This window comes from Triticum aestivum, chromosome 3A, assembly GCF_018294505.1.
Source record: "Triticum aestivum cultivar Chinese Spring chromosome 3A, IWGSC CS RefSeq v2.1, whole genome shotgun sequence".
Lineage (NCBI taxonomy): Eukaryota > Viridiplantae > Streptophyta > Magnoliopsida > Poales > Poaceae > Triticum > Triticum aestivum.
The window spans coordinates 686,627,161-686,643,313 of NC_057800.1; the positions used below are offsets into that span (position 1 = coordinate 686,627,161).

A 16,153-nucleotide genomic window follows, 5' to 3' on the forward strand; every position below is an offset into this window, starting at 1 on the left:
AGCCCGCTCCCGCCCCTTACCAGGGGCAGGCATGGCTACAGCATGTCGTATCCTGGGAGATCTCCGTGCGGCGTGGCACTGTTGTCGTGCCGGCCCTGACATCAGCGCCAAAGGACCGAATCCTGCGCCCACGACGGCTTGTCTGTACGACCCTGGGGCGGCGGGTCCCACCAGCCAGTGGGACCCCAGGAGACGGCAAGTGCGCCACCAGTCGGCCCCCGAGAGTCGGCCAGACCCTCCCCTGGGGCCCACGCGCCATTAATCAGATGTGACGGAGAGTGGCAATAGTGATCGCCCGCCAGGCGGTGGGGCTGTTGCCACGACTCCATGACCAAGCCCGCGTCATCAGAAGCACGGCTACAGTAATCAGCAGCCGGCAAGACCCGCCCGCGACGGACGCGGCCTGTCGGCTCCGTACCTAGCCAGTCGGCGGGGCCCACCAGTCGGCGGGCCCCAGCAGTCGGCGAAGAAGACAGAGGCCGGAGGCACTGACGGCTGGGCCCGCGTCCAGCCGGATTACCATTGTACCCCTGGAGGGTAGGCCTATATAAACCCCCCAGGGCACCCATGCAAAGGGTTGGAATCCATTAGCTCTAGACCAGATCATATAGGAGGGAGAGAGCTAGCCTTGCCCTCTCCTACCTCCAGGAAACGACTCAAGGAGCAATCGTGTAAACACTTTGCCATAGTGATCATGCGGAGACCCCGCAGAGCAGCAGTATCTCCCCAGAGAGCCCTGAAGCTGGGTAAGATTCGCCGGCGTGCATGTCTACGCCTCATCCGTTCCAGGCACCGGCGACGTTCTACTCGCCCCCATCATGATAAGCCATCCTTTGGCATATGTCGCACCCAACCCCCGACACAAGTTCCACATAAATCAATCCAGATAATCATTTTTGGCATAACTCTCATTTCTCATAGATCAATTCAACAAGCTCCTTGATCGCCAGTTTCCGCATCCTTCATCTGCTCACCAAGTCGCCTCAGGCTGTGCTCCAAGGTATTCATTACCCTTGGGTTCACAGGCGGCCTTGTTTTGCCGGTCCGTTCGTCCACTTGCACCCTGGTTGGTTTACCCTCCTTTTTGTGAGTAGGCTTAACAGCTTCTTTTTCAGTCCGTTTGAGTTGTACTGGTGTGCCTGCATCAAAGAGTATATCGGTCACGTTAATAGGAAAATGGTTAAGAGCAATAACTGATTCATTTTCTTCCATCAACTAGATAAAGGAGCCATGTTGCCGGATACTAGCACAAAGATAAGACACACAAAAACCTGCAGCTAGAATCACTTGTCCAGGTTGGCTTTGCTGAAACTTCTTACTATTAAAGTAAAACCCAGAGGAACTTAATTTCTTATTAAACACAACTTCAATATCCCCTCGGTAACATAATATAAGACATTTTTTTGACACTATGCCAGGAACAGGTTGAAACACAGACTTTTGGTTACCTATCTCTAGCTAGCATTACAAGCATGTATAAATGCAATGTATAGTTTCTCACAACTTGGCAGACTCCACAAACATTAAACGAAACTAGAAGATATGGACTTGTGGCCATTATTTACACTAACCCAATCTACAGTAAAAAAGATGTACTTTGATAAGAAGCCATATAGTACTATTGCCTTTTTTGGACAAATTTTGTCCAAAGAATAACAGTATCTAGCAAATTTTGAAATAATTCACTAAAATCAGGACAAATATACAGACACTTCTGGAAAAGTAATATATATTTTTGCTGAACAGATATAAAAATGAGCCGAAATTACAATACTCCTATCATACTATGTTTAGCAAAACATTATCCAGAAAATAGAATATCAAGAAAAAAATTGAAAAAATTATGTAAAATCAATAATAATATACTTACCATTCTGGAAAATTTCCAGATATTTGTGCTGAACAGATTTGAATAACGTGAAATTACAATTCAGCCACTTTTTTGGTCAATTTTTGTCCAAATACGGAAGTATCCAGAAAAATTGAAATAATACGTAAAATCAAGACTGATCACTCTAGAAAAGTTTCAGATATTTTTGCCAAACATATTTTAAAATGCCCTGAAATTCAATACACTGAAATTACAAATTCAGGCCCTTTTTTGACCAAATTTTGTCCAAAAATGAAACTATCCAGACTTCTGTCAAGAAAGAAAAATATACTGGGTATTCTCGGAAAGTTCTAGATTTTTTTTTCAAACATATTTAAAAATACTTTAGAAAAAATGTATACTTCAAATATGTATACTTACAATATAAACCCTTTTTTGTCCAAAAAATGCATCCAATTTTTTTGAAATAATTCTTTAAAATCTGCAATAATTTAATGATCATTCAAGGAAGTTGGAGACATTTTGGCCAAATAAATTAAAAAATAACCTGAAATTAATTGTTTTTTGCCTTATTTTAGCCCATGTACTGACAATACATCGCTGTAGATTGGGACAGTCAATGGGATCAAACCCGGCATGCACTAGCCAAAATCAGGGTCAGGGGATGGTAGGATTGAATCCAGGCATGCGCTAGCCAAAATCATGGTCAGAGTTTGGGATTGATATTTTTACCATCAATTCCCACAATAATTTTGCACAATTTTACAAGAATGGTTGCGCAAAAACACAAGACAAATTCAGCAACCTATTTCTATTGGATTACCACAGGACACGTTTAACCAGCTGATATAGAGCTGAACATTCATACGGACAGCCACACACAAAAACATGCAGTCGAGCAGGGTAGCAGTACACAAAAATCCATTACCTGCACTCTTGCTTAGATATGTAGAGATCTCACTGGTGAGGAAGGCGGGCATGTGATTGATGTTCTTCTGGGCAGCACGTTGTGCAACTCCTAGCAGGATTTTGTTCCTCACATTGACAGCAATCAGCATCTCCAATTCTTCCATGCCTTCGGGTTTGATGCTAGAGACGAAGTAGACAATATCGCTGTCATATATGCTTATGGTGGGTTTACTCGGGTTTGCCATCGCCATCCGAAGTTTCTCTAATCTCAGCGTGGCGTCGCTGCCGCTGTCGCTGTCGCTCAGCAGGTCATCATCATCAATGTTGCAATGTTCGACTCCTATTTCACAGTCAGGCTGCCAGTCTGCAAATGAAGCGGCACCGACCGGCGGTATTGCCAAGCTCCATGTTTTGGCCTTCCAACCACCAGGGGCAACCTGGGTGACGCTTGGCTTACATCGCACCCAATCCAGATAGGAATCAGGGTCCTTATGCAGCATTCTTGGTGTCCAGATCTCCATCTGAATGTACTTGATGGTATCCTTGTGTCTACTCATGGCGACGTCCCGGATATAGTTTGGATCCAATTGCCAAAGGAGACGACCCCAGTTCTCCCTTGCTGGAACGGGTAGCGGGATGTCTTGGACTATCACCGGAGGCTCCACGAGCACGTCGCAGAGGAGGATGCCGCGCCAGAGGTCCACCCAGGCGACCGTGCTGCGCTCGCCGCCGAGTGTGATTCAAGATGGCAACAGGGACGAAATCCATCGGGTTTTGCCTTCCCAAACCCATCCCCACGAGAAAATCGTAAACCCGTCCCCGTCTCCATCACCGTGTGCGGGGCTAGTTTTCTGCCCGTCCCCTAAACCCATTGGGTTTCGGGGAACCCACAGAGAACCCATGACAAAATCAAAATATTTAAACAAACATAGTGACGACAAAGAATAACATTTTAGCTACAAAACAAGCACATTTCAGCAGCGTAACTTGAGTAAATTTCAACAAAAAACAATAATAGATGATTCAACAGCTATATAAGTTCTGAAATAGAACTTATAGTTCATAAACCACTTTAAAGTTGGAATCATCATGGCATCTTTCACATCTCCAAGCCTTCAAACGACCATCTTCAAATCTTCCAATGCCAAATCAAAGTGCCAAGTCCTAGGGAAGATCAAAATTCACTCAAGCTAAAGTTAAACATGAGAAAAATATGCAGATTAGTATATGAAATTTGCAAGTACTTGTACTTCACCTGCATTCCCTCTTGAATGTCTTGAAGACAACTCCAAAAGCTTTGTCCTTATTCATTGTCAGCATCTATGAGAATCAAATAAGTAGTAATGAACATCTTATGAAACATTGCAGCAAGATAATGATAAACTTTATGATGATATGTAAAGAAAGGCACACCTTTATATTTGTTTTTTATCCAATATTGTGAACACATCAAGGCCTCTAAGATTTAGGGGGTAAGATGACTACGGTGGTAAAAAAAAAAATGTAATTTCGCGGGTATTGCCGGGTTTCGGGTTCAGGGACTACCGAAACGGGTGTAAACCCACGAAACGTGTCGGGTTGTATAATGTGCCCAACAACAGCCCCGCGAGGATGAAAAGATGCTCATCCCCGTCCCCTAATAGGGTAAAAACCCACGGGGACGCGGGTTTCGGGAGCCCATTGCCATCTTGAAGCGTGATCGTCTTGGCTGTCTCGTGATACCGCTTCTTGACGACCAGGCTGTCCGGTAGTGGGACGAGCTTGTCCCTCACGAGCTCGTCCACTGACATGGGCATGGTGATCCAAGCCTCGGAGTCGCACGAATAGGAGCGGTATAGGTGGAGCTGGAATTCCCACCTGATAATGGGCGCGTCGCTGCTGCTCTCGGTCTCACTCTCATACACCGGGGACCAATTGCTGAGGAGGGCGGTTGCGGAGTCGTGGAAACTTCTGGGGTGCGGGTTGGGGAGCAGGTTCAGCCTATGGGCTCGCGGCCTGTCACTGGTGGAAAAAGGGCCTTTGGTCGCGGTTCGCAACTGCCATTAGTCGCGGTTGCGCAACCGCGACCGAATGGGCGCGACTAAAGGCCCCCCCCTTTAGTCGCGGTTGCTTAAGAACCGCGACTAAAGGCCCGTCCACGTGGGCGCCAGGTGGCCGTCGGGGCGGAGGACCTTTAGTCGCGGTTCTTCTGGCCAACCGCGACTAAAGGCCGCCGCAGGTTTAGGGTTTTAGCCCCCCCCCCCCCTTAAACCTGTTTTCTGTTTAATTTGTATTGTTTTATTTCTTTTGTGCTTTATTTTAATTTTGAAGGAGTTTCATATATTCTACGGTACTACATACATGCATATGAATGTACAATTTCAAATAAATTTGAAATTAGAACCAAAAAGAATTCAAGAGGAATATACAATATATATTCAATATCATCGGATGACCATATACAATTTTGAACAAGTTTCCATACATGATTTAATGCATATAAAGTTCTACGTCCTCGTAATAGTGTTCTCCTTTAGGATGGAGGACTTCCCTGCTGAACCATCCAGCTAGTTCCTCTTGAAGTGGTCGGAAGCGAGCTTCCGGACTAAGCATCCACCGGAGGTTATTCCTCTGAGCATTGGTATCACTCGGAATCCGCTCAGAGGTGTATCTCCGGATCATCTCACAGACATAGTATCCACATAGATTGGTCTCCGGTGGCTGAATATCCCCAGCATTCTTAGCCTTTAACATTTTGAATTCTAGCTCTTTTTTGAATTCACCGACCTTTGTATCTACGAACCGTCTCCAAACCCTACGAGGCAAAGAAAATTAAATGAACAAGAGAGTTATTAATTAGTTACTTGATATTAGGAAATGAACGAAATAGGCCGATCGATATAGAGCGCAAATGAATGAAAATAATTACTTCTGCAGCATTCTTCTCATGCCGCCCCAAAGCTTTGGATCCATATTCACAGAGTCGTGGACGAGACATTCTGAGGTGTTAACTTTAATTACTAGCAGAATCCAGTGGAACCTGCGGACACGATACATGCACAGTACGTCATGCATAACTCATCGATTAGCCGGCCACATACCATGCATGGAGTAAACAAAAGAGAATGTGCTCAAGACAGAAACACTCACTCAAAATGGTAAGGAAATAGAATATCACTTTTGAGTTCCTGCTTTGTAAGAAACTGCCACAGGTCTGCCTCCACGTCGGCGGGGTAACGCTCCAACACATGTCCATTAACGATGTGTGGGTCAATGAACCCAACATCATGGATGTTCCTTACTCTGCATTCCTTAATCTTCATTCTGCATGTATAATAGCGGACACAACAATATAGTTAGGACATATATATAGTGCAGGCAATATGAACGAGATGGGGTAGAAATTAATAAATCACTTACAGAACGTAGCAACTGATGATAGATTTATCGAGCTCGCGCAGATTGAAAAGCTGGAACAATTCACTCAGTTCAATTTGTACATAGTAATGTTTGAAGTGATGCTCATGTCTAACTTCCGCATAAATATATTCTTTGGCGTTTTTATTTTTTATGTAACCCTTGTACCATTTTAGCAGACCTTTCATTTGTGGAGGTAGATCCTTTTCCTGCGCAGGCTCGACGAGAGGCCCATTCTTGACATATGTAATTACTACCTCCTTCACTGGCGCCTCATCAAGGCCTAACAGTTCACGAAGAGTAATACCTAAGTTGGCCGCTTGTTCTCTGGCACTCGTTACAGTCAATCCCTGTGCTGCCGCATCTTGTATGATCTCGGGGGCATCCGGACAGAAGGCTTCCACTATAAGCGGGGCAATCGATTGTTTACTTTGTTCCTCGAGCTGGGCAACTTGTTTCCCGCTTTTTTTACTTTCGGCCTTCTCCCGCTCTTTGTTCTCCTTGAACATGAGTGCCTGCCTGCGAAGTTCACGTGCATAGTCGTTAGGCAGATTCTTCGCGGCTTGGGACGGTGTGCTCAAAAATGACTTAGCCCACTTCTTTTGCTCATCAGAAAATACTGGCTTGGGCTCGGGCTCTCTTTTCTTCTTGCAGTCCGCCTTCCATTTCTCCAAATCAGCAGCCGCGGCCGCGTCGACTTCCTCGGCACTACGTTCCCAAGGCCTTGTGGGGAGAGGCTTCAGTGATGGCTCCGGTACCTTTGTGGTCTTAGGTACATAAGGGTCCGGGTTAATAATCCAGGACTGCTTCTGCTTCTTTGCCGGAGGTGGATTGGGGGGCGGCGTCTGATCACCCGCCGGACGAGGACTGGGGGGCGGTGGCTGATCAGCCGCCGGACGTTGTGGACTGGGGGGCGGCGTCGGCTGACGTGACGGAGGTGTAGGTGAACCGCCACCACCACCACCACCACCACCACCGCCACCGCCACCACCACCACCGTAGGGGGGTGGACTTGTTGTCCTTGGCGCCTCGCCTGGAAACTTGATAAACTTCTTTTGCCATAGAATGAAATGGCGCTTGACATCTCCAAGTCTTTTCTCCCCTTCAGGTGTAGCAATGTCAATCTCCAGGTCCTCAAACCCTTGGACTATGTCCTCCACCGTGACACGAGCATAGCCATCTTGAATGGGGTTGTTGTGGTGGAGTGCTCCAGGTAAACATGGTAAAGCACTGCCGATGGCTACCTTCATGGACATGTTCCCGATAGGATAATACAGATGACATTCTTTCATCTCCTTTATATCATCCACGGGGTAGCGAGGAGGCTCCGGTGAAGTAATTTCGACCACCAGAGGCTCCGGTGCAGTAATTTGGACCACCAGAGGCTCCGGTGCAGTAATTTCGATCGTCGGTGCATCTGCACCAGCCGGTGGGGCCTCCGTGGAAGCCACGCTGCTTCTCCGCTGCTGGCTTCCGAGATCCGCTGGATGATCTTCATGCTGCACCCGAGCTGCATCTCTTTCGGCTACTAGTACACTCATGGTTTTCTTCATCACATCCATTTCCGATGCCAACCGCGCCACAACATCTGCTTCCCGATCCATCTTTCTCTTACGGCTTCTGTAACCGTACGGGTCATCGTTCTGGGGGAACCCTATTTTCCACGGAATGTGCCCCATGCCTCGTACACGTCCTCCGTGTTCAGGATTCCCGAGGGCTTTTGTCAGCGCGTCGTTCTCTCTGTTGAACTTGATCTTCCCCTGTTGAGCATCCCTCATTGCGTTAATAAGGGCTTGGGTGGGTTTAATTAATTTGCCCCGGTAAACACACTCCCCTGTCTCCGGGTTCAGCGTTCCCCCATGCCCGTACCACCAGCTTTTGGCCCTTGGGTCCCATCCCTCCGTACCTGGACGGATTCCTCGCGCCCTCAGCTCGTTCTCCATCTTCTCCAACCTAGGCACCCAAATGCGATACCCTCCTGGCCCCATAACATGATTGTACTCCTTCTTAGCCGCATTTTCCTTATTTTTTTCGATATTTGAATGAACTGCTCCGATTTCTTTTGCTTCACAAATTCTGGCCAATCATGTTTCAGTTTCTCATATTGTCCTTTGAAATCCGGAGTCTTGTTCTGCTTGACAAAGTCATGGGCTAGATTTTGCTTGAATTTCCGGAATGCGTCGGCCATCTTATGAAGAGCGAACTGTTTGACTAGCCTCCTCCTCTCCTTGTTTTCCTCAATCTTGTTACCCTCCTCATCGAATTTGTTGTATTCCGGAGGTAGAACGAAATGTTCCATAAGCTTCTTGAAGCAATCTTTTTTTGTTCTCTTATCGACAAAAGTGAAACCATCAATTCGTGCCTTCTTTGGCTCATTCCACTCCTGGACGGTGATCGAGACGTTGTCTCTAACAATGGCTCCGCATTGGCTGACAAACTTGGTGGCGTTCTTGCGGGGCTCCAGCGGCCTGCCGGTTGCACTGTCGACAACCTCGATGGTGCATGTTTCTCCTTGTTTCATCGTCTTGGTTGCGCCACGCTTTGACGACGTACTCGATTGTTTCGACGATCCGGCCGAGGGCTAAAATAAGAAAGAGTCGCGCGCGTTAGTACACACATATTTATTCAAATCAGTTAGTTTGTATCACCAGAGGCTCAATGTATATATATACCTCGGCGCCGGAGGTGGTTGCTACTTCCATTTGAAGATCGTCGTTTATCGACGTTTGTTCGGCATCATCTTGCTGACGGCGCCCTTCATCTTCACCGTCAAGGTTCAGATAAGAAGAGATATCATCTTCTTCTTCTCCGGTCGGCACATATAGAATATCGCCGTTTATGATGCCGAACATATGTGCTTCACCGTCCGGATCATAGTTGTCCATAATCGGGTCAGCTCTATCGTCCGCCATTATGTCAGTCCTGAAAACATGTAGTAAAAACAAATTAATTAAGTGAAGAAGGGGGGCGGTGGCGGTGGCGGTGGCGAAAGGGCGGTGGCGAAAGGAGGGGGCGAGGAAGGGGTGGGAGAGGGTGTCGCGGTAGAGCGCGAGACGGGGCGGCAGACGACGGCGTCACGGAGAGGGGAGGCGAGGACAACACATTTATAACCCTCGCCGTCCCCTCTCGATCCCTAAAAAAACACCGCGCGCATCGCCGCCCCCCTCGCCGCCCCTCTCCGTATAAACAAATTGTCCGAACAGAGCTTGGAGTAGAGTGGCTAGGGTTTGGCCAGGGATGCGGATGGAGACGAATATATGTGGGGTCGGGATGGCCCATGTGCAGGGCGGGGGGTGCTGGCCACACTCTTTTTTCTTTTCTTTTTCATTTCATTTCATTTTTTCTTTTCCTGTTTTTATCCTTTTCATCTTTAAAACAATTCAGTATATCAAAATATAGCAATGAAAAAAGATATTTGAGAAATCATAAAATGTATGTGAATTCAAAAAAATGAATCATAAAATGTTCATGGATACAAAAACATTGTGATTTTGCAAAAAAAAAGGTTTTCAAAAAATGTTGATGATTTTGTGGAAAAAACAGGAATAAAAACATATTGTGTATTCAAAAAATGTTTAGGGATTTCAGAATAGTTCACGTATTTAATTTTTTCACTGATTCATGACATATTCGTGAATTTAAAAATTATTCGTGTATTTCAAAAAATTGATTTTATTAGACACAAAAAAATTCATCAAAACAAAAAAATATTAATGAATTCCAAAACATATTCTTTCTTCTTTCTTTCTTCTTTCTTTTTTCTTCTTCCTTTTTTTCTTCTTTCTTTTTTTCTTCTGTTGTTTTCTTCCTTTTTCTTTTTTTCTTCCTTTTTCCTTTTTTCTTCCTTTTTCTTGTTTTTCTTCTGTTTTTCTTTTGTTTTCTTCTTCCTTCTTTCTTCTTCTTCCTTTTTCCTTTTTCTTTCTTCTTCTTCTTCCTTTTTCTTCTTCCTTCTTCTTCTTCTGTCGGCGCGCGGAGGATGGCAGGCAGGGCCAGCGGGCGGCGGGCGGCAGGGCGGCGGGCGGCGGGCGGCGGGCGGCGAGCGGCGGGCAAGGGCGCAAGGCACGGGCGGCGGGCAAGGGCAGGGCACGGGCGGAGGCGGCGCTCACTGGGGACGGGGGCGGCGGCGCGCAGGGCTTCGGCGTCGGCGTCGGCGTCGGGGCAGGGCTTCGGCGTCGGCGTCGGGGCAGCGCTTCAGCGTCGAGAGAGAGGAGAATGGGAAGTGGCAAAACTGCTAAGTGCAGTATTTATAGACGCACCTTTAGTCGCGGTTGGAGAGGCGGACCGCGACTAAAGGTACCCTTTAGTCGCGGTCCGCCTCCCCAACCGGGACTAAAGGGTTTTGGCGCCGCTTCCGTTCCCGCGCAGAAAGACCCTTTAGTCGCAGTTGGGGACAACAACCGTGACTAAAGGGTACCCTTTAGTCGCGGTCCGCCTCCCCAACCGGGACTAAAGGTCTGTGCTAGAACTGGCGCGGTGCGGTGGGATGTTTAGTCCCACCTCGCTAGCCGAGAGGCTTCGACAGTGGTTTATAAGCGCGGCTGCGCTCACCACTTCGAGCTCCTCTCAAATGCAGGCTTACGGGCCTATTCTGTCACTATGTGCCTGTGGGCCTACTCGGCCTTCTGCGGGCCTGAATCCTGGCCCTTTAATGGGTTTCTAGTCGTATTCAGGCCGTGGTGGCCCAGTAGGTGGCATATTTTCTTTTTTTCTTCCTTTTTTCCTTTTTCCTTTTTTCTTCTGTTTTTTTCTTATGTTTTTCTTCTGTTTGTTTTTTTCTTCTGTTTTTCCTTTTTCTTCTGTTTTTTCTTCTGTTTTTTCTTCCTTTTTCCTTCTTTCTTCTTCTTCCTTTTTCCTTTTAAAATCAGAAAAATAAAACTAATTCATTTTAAAATCTTAAAAATACAATTATATATCAAAAAAATCAGAAAAATAAAACTAATTCATTTTAAAACCCCTTGAAGGTTTGACAAAAGGTTTGATACATCATTCAGTTCATCGACCAAATACAAAGTTTGGTACAATAAATTATTACACATCAATTCTTCCCTTGTGTCCCTGCTTGCTTACGATTGTGCCGTATCCATGGAGCATCCTCATCATTTAACTTAATGCTTGGGTCAATGTTCACTTTGAAGGGCGGAATTTCACCAAACATATTATAATCTTCTGACATGTCTGTCTTGTCCTCCACTCCCACGATGTTTCTTTTCCCTGAAAGAACAATGTGGCGCTTTGGATCATCGCATGATGTACTGATCGTTTTCTTATCTTTCCGTTTCCTCGGTTTGCTACTCATGTCCTTCAAATAAAAAACCTGAGCGACATCTTTGGCAAGGACGAATGGTTCGTCAAGGTAACCAAGATTGTTGAAATCCACCATTGTCATTCCGTATTGCTCGTCCACCTTTACCCCACCTCCTGTTAGCTTGAACCATTTGCACCGGAACAAAGGGACCTTAAAGGAGGGTCCATAGTCAAGTTCCCATATCTCCTCTATGTAACCATAATATGTGACCTTTTGCCCATTCTCGGTTGCTGCATCAAAGCGGACACCACTGTTTTGGTTGGTGCTCTTTTTATCTTGGACGATCGTGTAAAATGTATTCCCATTTATCTCGTACCCTTGGAAAGTCGTTATAGTCGAAGATGGTGTCTTGGCCAACATGTACAGCTGATCTACAACATCATTGTCATTCATTAAATGTTTTCTCAACCAACTGCCGAAAGTCTCCATGTGGGCCTTCCTAATCCAGGATTCAGGCTTCCCCGGGTTGTCCGAGCGTAAAATATTCTTGTGTTTCTCAAAGTACGGAGCCACCAAGCTGGAATTGGTCAGTACAGTGTGGTGTGCTTCAGTCAGAGAATGGCCGTCCATACATATCGTTGATTTCCTTCCGATCGTGCCTTTTCCACTTAGTCTCCCCTCGTGCCGCGATCGAGGAAGACCAATCGGCTTAAGGTCAGGAACAAAGTCAACACAAAACTCAATTACCTCCTCATTTCCATAGCCCTTGGCGATGCTTCCTTCTGGCCTAGCACGGTTACGAACATATTTCTTTAATACTCCCATGAACCTCTCGAAGGGGAACATATTGTGTAGAAATACAGGACCGAGAACGAAAATCTCTTCGACTAGGTGAACCAGGAGGTGCGTCATAATATTGAAGAAGGATGGCGGGAACACCAACTCGAAACTGACAAGGCATTGGATCACATCGTTCTGTAACCGTGGTAGAACTTCTGGATTGATTACCTTCTGAGAGATTGCATTGAGGAATGCACATAGCTTCACAATGGCTACTCGAACATTTTCCGGCAGGAGCCCCCTCAAAGCAATCGGAAGCAATTGCGTCATAATCACGTGGCAGTCGTGAGACTTCAGGTTTTGGAACTTTTTCTCCGCCATGTTTATTATTCCCTTTATATTGGACGAGAATCCAGACGGGACCTTCATACTGCTCAGGCATTCAAAAAAGATGACCTTCTCTTCTTTGGTCAGAGCGTAGCTGGCACGACCTTGAAACCATTCCGGATGCCGGTCATCAGGGTCTTTCAAACGTTGCTGGTCCTGCCGTGCTTCCTTTGTATCATTTGTCTTCCCATACACGCCCAAGAAGCTTAGGAGGTTCACGCAAATATTCTTCGTAACGTGCATCACGTCGATTGCAGAGCGGACATCTAGGACTTTCCAATATTCTAGCTCCCAGAATATAGATTTCTTCTTCCACATGGCTGCGTGCCCGTCAGCTCCCTTCGGAACTGATTGTCCGCCAGGACCCTTTCCAAAGATGACTTTCAAATCCTTGACCATATCAAATACCTCAGCACCAGTGCGTTCCGCAGGCTTCGGCCGGTGATCTGCCTTGCCGTTGTAATGCTTGCCTTTCTTTCTTACTGGATGAATTTTCGGAAGAAATCGACGATGCCCAAGGTACACGTTCTTCTTACAATTTGGCAAATGTACACTTTCAGTCTCATGTAAGCAGTGCGTGCATGCATTGTATCCCTTATTTGACAGTCCCGAAAGGTTACTAAGAGCAGGCCAATCGTTGATGGTTACGAAAAGCAACGCTCGTAGGTCAAATTCCTCTTGTTTGTGCTCATCCCACACACGGACACCACCCCACAGCTGTAAAAGTTCATCAACTAATGGCCTTAGGTACACATCGATGTCGTTGCCGGGTTGCTTCGGACCTTGGATGAGCACTGGCATCATAATGAACTTCCGCTTCATGCACAACCAAGGAGGAAGGTTGTAGATGCATAGAGTCACGGGCCAGGTGCTATGGCTGGAGCTCTGCTCGCCAAAAGGATTCATGCCATCCGTACTTAGAGCAAATCTTATGTTCCTTGCGTCAGCTGCAAAATCTTTGAACCATCTGTCGATCTTTCTCCATTGCGTTCCATCTGCGGTGTGTCTCAACTCCCCGTCCGACTTACGGTCCTCTTTGTGCCATCGCAACAACTTGGCATGCTCTTTGTTCCTGAACAGACGTTTCAACCGTGGTATTATAGGAGCATACCACATCACCTTGGCGGGAACCCTCTTCCTGGGTTTCTGGCCCTCAACATCGTCACCAGGGTCATCGCCTCTGATCTTATAACGCAATGCAGTGCATACCGGGCATTCATTCAAATTCTCGTATTCACCGCGGTAGAGGATGCAGTCGTTGATGCATGCATGTATCTTCAGAACCTCTAAACCTAGAGGGCAGACAACCTTCTTTGCTTCGTACGTACTGGCGGGCAACTCGTTATCCTTTGGAAACATATTCTTCAACATTTTCAGCAAGTTTTCAAATGCCGAGTCAGCTACACCTGCCTCTGCCTTCCATTTCAGCAAATCCAGTGTGCAGCCCAGCTTTTTCAGACCATCATCGCATCCGGGGTACAGCGCCTTTCTGTGATCCTCTAACATGCGATCCAAATTCTCCCTCTCCTTTTCAGTTTCGCAGCGTCTCCGTGCATCAGCAATGGTCCGACCAAGATCATCAACGGGATCATCACGTGCCTCTTCTTCACCTTCCCCTTCACCTTCAGCATCCTCCATGAAAGTATCACCGAAATGAGCAAGATAGCTTTCATCGATGAAATCATCCCCTTCTTCATCTTCTTCCATTATAACCCCTCTTTCTCCATGCTTGGTCCAACAATTATAGCTTGGCATGAAACCGTGCCGAAGCAGATGCATGTGAACATCTCTTGAGGAAGAGTAACCCTTCTGATTCTTACAGATAACACATGGACAGATAACAAAACCCCCCTGCTTGTTCGCATTAGCCACTACGAGGAAATCTTTCAAACCCGTAGTGAACTCGCCGGAGAGTCGGTTACCGTACATCCATTGCCGATTCATCTGCATTATTATAATATAAAATATATAATTAACCATCATGCATTTGTTAAACTAACTAGCTACAAACAATATAAATTAAACAATGAACTGCACACATGCATATTTTATCAATGACACACATGCATGAAAGGTTCAAGTTGCTAACCGCGATCGAGGAGGAAAAAATAAATGAGGAACCTCAAGTGTGGCTCCAACACTTCATATCATGTTTGTTTCACCCTCTTAGGGCATTTCATCAAACACCTTGTGTGCATAAGAGGAACCAAAAGCAAACCTACACCCCCTTGTGAAGCTTGTGAAGAGAAGTGGCACCAAATGGCTAAGTGAGCGTGCTGAACTGGTATATATAGGGGAGGAGCTTTAGTCGCGGTTGGCCTGGCCAACCGCGACTAAAGGCCTTTGCGCACCTTTAGTCGCGGTTGGCCTGGCCAACCGCGACTAAAGCCCCTCACGTGCACCAGCTGGCCACCGAGTGCCCTGGGCCCAGGCCTTTGGTCGCGGTTCGTCTGCCGAACCGCGACTAAAGACTTCATTAGTCGCGGTTCCTACAGTTTCGCGACTAATGGGGCTGGACGGAAGCCTCTTTTTCTACCAGTGTGTATAAGAAGAAGTCCCACGACTTTACGTCGTCAGGCGCTTTGGGGTTGATGGGGATGCGGAGGAGCACGAGGTCCGTGTCGGTGGCGACGACCCTGGGCGCACACCGGTGGAAGTCGAGGCCGGGACAGTGGACGCACAGGTAGGAGGGGAGCGGCGGTTGGGCGGCGCGGAAGGTCACCTAGATCGGCCGGCGGCTGCTCGTGACGCCCTAGGCGGTGGTGGCGTTGGGACGGTTGGCGATGTGGCACCGCAGTTCGAGGAAGGCCTCGTTGTAGCCGTCGCACTCGGCAAGGGTGGACGGAATGATGGTGGCGGCGGCCATCAGGGAAGGAGGGGAGCTAGGAGAGGTCAGAGCTGGGATGGACCGATGGAGAATTGGGGTTTGGCCGCTATATATATACCCTGGCGGTTTTCTTTTTCAGTTTTGCTAAAGCACATCTAGATGTGCCATAAGTATTACACATCTAAGTCATATGTCATTGATCTTACATCGAGATTTGTGTGAATATTTTCTTTCTCTTTTTTCTTTTTCTCTTTATACTTGATTCACTCACTTAGATGTGTAATAACTAGAACACATCTAGATGTGCCCTAGATACACTTTTTTTTAGATGATTTTATGGGAAATCTAGTGCCACGTGAAAATACATGAATACTTTCTGGTAATGGTAACTGGCAAACGTTCATGAGGAAGAAACTGCCAGCGAACATCCTAACTGCCACATGATCTTGATCCTAGGGCTAGGGTGCAATTTGGATGACTTTTTTACTCTCAAAATAAAAGAAATGTCGTGGCATTTTTACAAAAAACCTTCCAAGTTTTCCAAATACACTAAAACACGAACCTTCGCAAATGCCATGTCTTGTGACGAGCTTTCGCCAAATATGTCAGCCCATACTTTTATAGAGAGGACATAAAATGAACTTTTAAGTGAAATGTTCTATATGAGCGACCGGCCGAGTCGCGTGTCGCGGAGCATGGCAAGGAGGACAGGGGGCATGACTACAACAAAAAAAGGGGGAGGGGTGTTGTGCGTGGGCTCAATCGACGCCTGCATGCA

The 16,153-nt window shown here is 46.7% G+C and overlaps 1 pseudogene; it reads right to left on the minus strand.

Annotated features, from left to right (window-relative positions):
• Positions 1 to 927: 927 nt before the first annotated feature.
• LOC123057147 (uncharacterized) lies at positions 928 to 15,414 on the minus strand (annotated as a pseudogene).
• Between the last annotated feature and the right edge of the window lie 739 nt (positions 15,415 to 16,153).